At 43.6% G+C, this 7,801-nt stretch overlaps 1 pseudogene; it reads right to left on the minus strand.

Moving 5' to 3' along the window:
* Nucleotides 1-6,161: 6,161 nt before the first annotated feature.
* On the minus strand, nucleotides 6,162-6,610 carry LOC123786519 (large ribosomal subunit protein eL37-like; annotated as a pseudogene).
* Nucleotides 6,611-7,801: the final 1,191 nt, after the last annotated feature.

Here is a 7,801-nt window from a genome sequence, read left to right on the forward strand (position 1 = left end):
CAGAAGTTAGAAGAAACAGTCCACACACAAGACTGCCCTCATTTATGACAGCAACAGCAAGTTCAACGGTCTCCAAGACCACCCTCAGTTTCAATAATTCACTAGTTGGACTCTCAGAACTCCCTGAAAGCTGTTAACACTCACGGTTACATTTTATTATGGCTAGAGGATAGGCATTAAAATCAGTCAAGGAAAGAAGTGAATGGAACAGAGTCCTGGAAGGTAAGCTTCCAGTTGGAAGGAAGAGCTTCCAGTTGTCCTCTCCCCATGGAATCAAGACACTATTCTCCTGGCATTGATATGTGACAATGGCATGGAGTACTGCCAGCCAGGGAAACTCACTCAAGCACTGGTGTCCAGAGGCTTCGATGGGCTCCATCATGTAGGCATGGTTGACTGCTTACATGGCTGATTTCAGTTTCCAACCCTCAAGAGGCCAAGCTTCATGAACCAAAGCCCCCACGCTTCATTATGTTGTTCATATGGCTCTGACCCTCACCCTAAACCTCAGAGGTACTATCTGGAAGGCATAAGACCCCCAGGTGAACAAAGACATTCCTATCAGGCATGACATTCCAAGGGCCTAGAGATTATTTTCCAGAAGCAAAGGCAAGACTTCTCTTTGAGTAAGGTTAAATTATTCACTATACAGGCCACCCCCTGACCTTTGGCCAATGTTCTTTCGCAGCAAAATATATTTACCTGGGCATCTCCTTGTAGTATAGCTTTTATATGACATCAGCAATAGTAAAAAACAAATCCATCCTATAAGGCCATTGTATACATTTTCATGTTTTTGTGCTTATTTGATCACTTTTCCCCTTTGATCTACCTCTATTTGTACCTTATTATGAATTTGTGATGAACTATTTAGCATAGAAATTAACTAATGGTTACTTAAGTCCAGTTCTTCAAACCATTTTCCATCAGTATTATATCCTGAAAAGCCTTTAGCTCAATTACTCAATATACTTGACCATCAATATAAATACAATATTAGCAACAATGGCAGTGTTACGCCATATCATAGTACGGCAGCAGATGTAACCTGCATACAGCACTCTACCTATAGTCAACAATAAGGTATTGTACATTTCAAATTTTGCGTATCTCCTGTTAAGTGTTCTTTCCAAGATAAAATAAAATACTCAAAAGATGCTGGCACATTACTAGAGTCCCACTCAGTCATCAACAATTGGGCCAGCTCATCTCCCAAAGCAACGCCACTCAGTTTGCAGGCTCCCATTCCACCTTGTCAGGTTCCAAAAGTAGTAGGAGTCTTGGCAACATATGGCTTCATTCTTTCAGGCATCTGATATAACAGACTTAAGAGACAATATTATCGGGGCGCCTGGCTGGCTCAGCCGTTAAGCATCTGCCTTCCGCTCACGTCATGATCCCAGGGTCCTGGAATCGAGCCCCGCATCAGGCTTCTCCACTTGGAGCCTGCTTCTCCGTCTCCCACTCCCCTTGCTTGTGTTCCCTCTCTTGCTGTCTCTCTCTGTCAAATAAATAAATAAAATCTTTTTTTAAAAAAAGAGACAATATTATCTCTTGCTCTGAGCCTTTCAGGGTACCAATTGAATGGATTTCCCTTGTTGCATAACCTATTTATTCATTCTTTTACTCTAAGCCACTATTCCTCCTCTCCATTTATCATTGCATTTAATCCAAAATTTTTCACCCTGAGAGGAAACAATAGGTTTGGCCACTGTCCTAGTCCAGATTGCCAAGAGCAATGCCAGTCTAGCAAATGCTTCCCCATCAGTCTACTCCCATTCCTATAGGGTATCATTGCATAGGTTCAGAACTATTGGGGTATCTCAACCACTAAGTAATACAGCTGCATTCATTGTCAGCCCCAATTTTGCCAGATGGGGTGAAGGCAGAATCTATCACATTAGGCCCTTAGGAATTCTGACATAAACACTTAAAAGTACAGTTAAAGTTGCTTGCTCAGGGATCATCACTCTTCTGGCACCTGAAGTTGTAGCCCTGGTCCTGGGACCACTGAATCCGGGAGGGGAAAAAAAGAAAGTTGAGGTGATGTCAGAGGAAACTATAATCATATCAACATTCTGTCCCAGCCCTTCTTCCCCAGATCCTTCTGAAAAGTGAAGGAATCTATCTATTGGAGGCCCTCCTTTGCCCCACCCCATACTGAGTGCGAGCACACTTGCAAAGGTATAAGTCAGCCTCTCATGCCTTTATCTCCCCTAGTTTCAGACAACAAATGTTTGAAATGCCTGTTTCATTTCTTTATCAAACCACTATTCTGATACAGATGTAATGAAAAGAAGGAGCACATGCACCCCAATGTTCATAGCAGCAATGTCCACAATAGCCAGATTGTGGAAGGAGCCGAGATGCCCTTCAATGGATGAATGGATAAGGAAGATGTGGTTAATATATACAATGGACTGGGGCACCTGGGTGGCACAGCGGTTGGGCGTCTGCCTTCGGCTCGGGGCGTGATCCTGGCGTTACGGGATCAAGCCCCACATCGGGCTCCTCTGCTAGAAGCCTGCTTCTTCCTCTCCCACTCCCCCTGCTTGTGTTCCCTCTCTCGCTGGCTGTCTCTCTCTCTCTGTCAAATAAATAAATAAAATCTTAAAAAAAAAAAATATATATATATATATATATATATATATATATATATATATATATACACACACACAATGGACTATTACTCAGCCATCGGAAAGGATGACTACCCACCATTTGCATGGACATGGATAGAACTGGAAGGGATTATGCTGAGTGAAATAAGTCAAGCAGAGAAAGACAATTATCATATGGTTTCACTCATATGTGGAACATAAGAAATAGCACAGAGGACCGTAGGGGAAGGGAGGGAGAACTGAATGGGAAGAAATCAGAAAGGGAGACAAACGACAAGAGACTCTGGACTCCAGGAAACAAACTGAGGGTTTCAGAGGAGAGGGGGGGTGGGGAGAGGGGGTAACCGGCAATGGGTATTAAGGAGGGCACATGTTGTGATGAGCACTGGGTGTTATACACAACAAATGAATCGTTGAACACTACATCAAAAACTAATGATGTACTATACATTGGCTAACTGAATGTAATAATAATTTAAAAAAGCAGGCAAACACACCTGCCACGGATGTGTGAGCCTGCGTTAAGATTCTCTCTCGGGGCACCTGGGTGGCTCAGTCATTAGGCGTCTGCCTTCAGCTCAGGGCGTGATCCCGGCGTTCTGGGATCGAGCCCCACATCAGGCTCCTCCACTGGAAGACTGCTTCTTCTTCTCCCACTCCCCCTGCTTGTGTTCCCTCTCTCGCTGGCTGTCTCTATCTCTGTCAAATAAATACATAAAATCTTTTAAAAAAAAAAAAGATTCTCTCTCTCTCTCTGGCCCTCCCCCACTCTGTCTCTCTCCCTCTCTAAAAAAAATAATAAAAAGTAAAAATAAATTTTTAAAAATTGAAGGAAGAGAGGTGCCTGGCTGGCTCAGTCAGTAGAACATGCGACTCTTGGTCTTTAGGTTGTTAAGTTCGAGCCCCATGTTGGGTGTAGAGAGGACTTAAAAATAAAAAAAATCTTTTAAAAAAATAAATAAAAAATAAAAATGAAGGAAGAATAAACACATTCTCAGATTAACACTCAGATTCTTGAATCTATAAATTTGCCTTTTACCTAATTTAGGAATTTCTCAGCAGTGATTTATTTGAGGAGTTCTTTAGTCATGCCCTAGTTCTCGTCTCCCCCAGGACTCTGATGACATGATTATTAAATACTGTGTTATAGTCTCAGTCCCTGAGGATCTGTTCATTTTTTATTTATTTATTTTTTTTAAAGATTTTATTTATTTATTTGACAGAGATAGAGACAGCCAGGGAGAGAGAGAACACAAGCAGGGGAGTGGGAGAGGAAGAAGCAGTCTCATAGCGGAGGAGCCTGATGTGGGGCTCGATCCCAGAACGCTGGGATCACGCCCTGAGCCGAAGGCAGACGCTTAACCGCTGTGCCACCCAGGCGCCCCTCTGTTCATTTTTTAAATTCTATTTCCTCTCTGTTGCTCAGATGGGGTAATTTCTGTTCTTCTATCTTCCAGCTCACTGATTCCTTCATTTGTTCCTCCACTGAGCTCATCTTTTGAGGTTTTTATCCTGGTTATTGTAGTTTTCAGTTCTCAATTTCCATGTGGTTTTTATACATACTTCTGTATCTTTGATGAGACTTTCTATTTTTTTGCTGAGAGTCTATTTTGTCATTTGTTTCAAGTGTTCTTAATTGCTCACTGATGCATTTTTTTTAGTTTTCTGGTTTTATTAACATAAATACGACATGCACGTAGGCTGTCTGCTTATTTATTTTCTTCACCGTGCAGCCTGGCATTGGGATTGGTGACGCCGATGGCCAGCTGGGCTGCTCTTTCCACCATGGCTCCGCGGTTCTTGGAGGAGACATGTGAGCAGTCTCTGCGCAGTAAGATTCGTTGCACATCAGCAGCACTTGACATAGACTAGGCACTTCCAGAAGCCACTGGGCAGCGTGTGCTCTGTATTCTTGTTGCTCCCATAACCCACGTTGGGCATCAAAATCTGGCCCTTGATTCTTCCGCACACCCTATTGTCAATGCCTCTGGGTTCACCTAGTTGTGCTTAATTTTGACATATCGGTCTGACTGGTGCGGGGTGAAATTCTTGGTCCTCTTTTTAACGATCTTGGGCTTCACCAGAGGTCTGAGGGCAGCCATGATACCAAGTCGGAGATGGCTGCCATTTCCGCAGGCAACGCCAAGGAAGATGAGGCATTTTTATTACAGCTGATTTAAAATCTTTGAAAGATAATGTCAGATAATTTGTCATCTTGATGTTCACATGTATTGACTGTCTTTTTCCGTTCAGTTTGATATATTCCTGGCTCTTGGTGTGACAAGTGATTTCTAATTGAAGGCTGAACATTTGACGTATGTTGTGAAACTCTGGTTCTTATTTAAGCCTTCTTTTTAAACTGGCTTTTTCTTTTTTTTTTTTTTTAATTTTATTTACTTATTCGACAGAGATAGAGACAGCCAGCGAGAGAGGGAACACAAGCAGGGGGAGTGGGAGAGGAACAAGCAGGCTCATAGCGGAGGAGCCTGATGTGGGGCTCCATCCCAGAACGCCGGGATCACGCCCTGAGCCAAAGGCAGACGCTTAACCGCTGTGCCACCCAGGCGCCCCATAAACTGGCTTTTTCTGATACCATTCCAGCTGGGAAAATGAGTGGAGGGTGCTAGTTTGCTAATGCCAGGTATAGGAAGAAGTCTGGTTTCCCCACTTGGCCTCTGTTGATAACAGAATGGAGGCTCCTTCTACTGTTGGGTAGGGCTTGGATTTCTGCTCACAAGTAGGGCTCCACTTATATTTCCCTGGATGGAAGGGGTAGCTGTGCCTCTTTTCTGCTTTCTACATGGCCTGCAATGATGCCACCCTGGGGGGAAAGGGAGGGGTGCCTTGATACTGACAGGTAAGAGAGCAACTCCAGGCTCCCCACATGGTCTCCACTGACACCACAAAGGGGAAGGCTTGTTACAACCTGGTCAAGACCCAAGTCCTAGCTCTATAATCAGTCTTTTCTGAGATCACCTTGGCAGGAGTTTGGCATGAATTTTACAGCCTGTAGAGGGTGAAACTATAAGCTCCTCACTTGGCATCTGTTGATGTGGGTGGAAATTAGGCCACATTTTTTTTTCTACATTGTTTTGATTCAGTAAAGTAACTATTTTCTAAAAGTTTACTCTTTCATTAGGCTGCCCATTTCCTGGTTCTTTGACAAGAGAAAGTGGGCTTCGGTAAGGTCATTTTTCTTGTTTGGATCCATTGTCATCTCTAGGTTTCCAGGTTCTCCAGCACAGTCTCAAATACATGAAGAAAAAAAAAATCCATGGAACTCACCAATGTGCTCCTTTTGGGGTTCTGAGGTCCCTAGCCCATCTGCATTCTTCACTCCACCTTTCAGAGTCATCTTATATTTGGTTTTAGAAATACTATTTCCGGGGGGATTTTGTACTCAGTGGGAGAGACAGGGAAAAGGGCATCTACTCCATTTTCCCAGAAATCCTATATTGGGTCTTTATATATATTTCTTCCATGTCTCTACTAACTTTCTGAGGATGTGCAATACATCTGTTCATTCATTCATTCTTTTATTCATTTATTAAATAAACCACAACACTTCCTGTGTGACTCATCGTTGAAATCCTGAAGAGGAACTGGATACTGCACAGCTGCCCTCTTGGCTTTAGACATCGTTCCTTCATGGAATCCATGCCTGAATTGGTGGCATACAATTTTTAGGTGCCTCATTCAACCGACCGGTCCCAGGGGTATTTCACCTTTTAGCCTCGGCACTCCAGTTATACTTCCTCTTCCGCTTGGCGGGATAGCCGCATTGGCCACCGGTCAACTACCGAAGGTGGAAGGCCTTAGAGCCACGGCGCAGAACAACGTGTGCGTCTTATTGCAATGCTTTCCAAACGATGTCGTCCCCTTCATCATCTCGTTTAGGTGGCCGAGACCAAAGAGGTGGGGAAAGAAGCCACTGTGCAAGAAATTTATAATAACTTTTTTAATATCCTTATTTGCAAATTCTAACGTGTGTCAGTTCTGGGTTAGTCGATTGCGTGATTATTCTCATTATGGGTGCTGGTTTCCTACCTCTTTGCATACCTTATTGATTGAATGCCATTGTGGATTTTACTTTGTTGGATACTGGATATTTATGCATTTTTGTAAATTATTTTGAGTTTCGTTCTGGGACACAAGTAAGTTCCTTGGAAAGTTTTGCCCTGACAGATCAGGTCTTCCTTATACAATTTTTAGGTGTATATGGAGCAGTGCTCAACCTAGGGCTAATTATTCCCCACTCCTGGGGCAATAGCTTCTGGCATTTTTTTATGCAATGCCTTATTTTTCCCGTCTGGTTGGTGATCACAGGCACTATTACCAGCCATGTATGAGCATCAGAAACCGTGTCCTCTTATCCTTTCAGATGGTTCGCTCAATGGCCTCAGTTGCCTCACACACATGTGCTGATCAGTACTCTACTGAACATTCAAGAAGAACCCTAGACAGAAGCGCCTGGGTGGCTCAGTCGTTAAGCGTCTGCCTTTGGCCCAGGGTGTGATCCCTGGGTCCTGGGATGGAGACCCGCATCGAGCTCCTCTGCTGGGAGCCTGCTTCTTCCTCTCCCACTCCCCCTGCTTGTGTTCCCTCTCTCACTGGCTGTCTCTAAATCAATCAATCAATCAATCTTTAAAAAAAAAAAAGAAGAAGAACCTAGACAGATCACTTGGGTCTTCTCTCTGTGCAGTTTTCTCCATTCTGATGGTTTGTCCTATGAATTCTAGCTGCCTCCTTCTCCTCAGACTCTCAGTTCCTTCTCAAGTCAGGGAATTCACCAGCCTTTTCCTCAGTTCCCCCTCTCTGTGCAGTGCCCTGGAAAGTCTCTCGAGGAAGTATGCTAGACCAATCATAAGGTTCACTTCATTTGTTTCCCTTTCTTCAGGCGTCACTGGTGTTCATTGCCTGATATCCAGTGCCTTGAAAACTGGGGGGGGGGGGGGTCAATGTATTTTGTCTGGTCTTTTTTTTTTCTTTGTTTGTTCCAGGCCTAAGGGAAATCTGGGGCCTGTGACTCCATCTTGGCCGGAATAAGTCACAGAAGGGAATTTATAAATGTGAAGATTTGTCAGTAGAGGTCACCAATATGAGATATATTTGAGTTAATGTGATTGTTATGAATAGGGAACACTGCAACCTGGTTTTGAGACAAGTATGTATGCCAATGA

Source organism: Ursus americanus, chromosome X, assembly GCF_024610735.1.
Source record: "Ursus americanus isolate L20-20 chromosome X, mUrsAme1.1.p, whole genome shotgun sequence".
Taxonomy (NCBI): Eukaryota; Metazoa; Chordata; class Mammalia; order Carnivora; family Ursidae; genus Ursus; species Ursus americanus.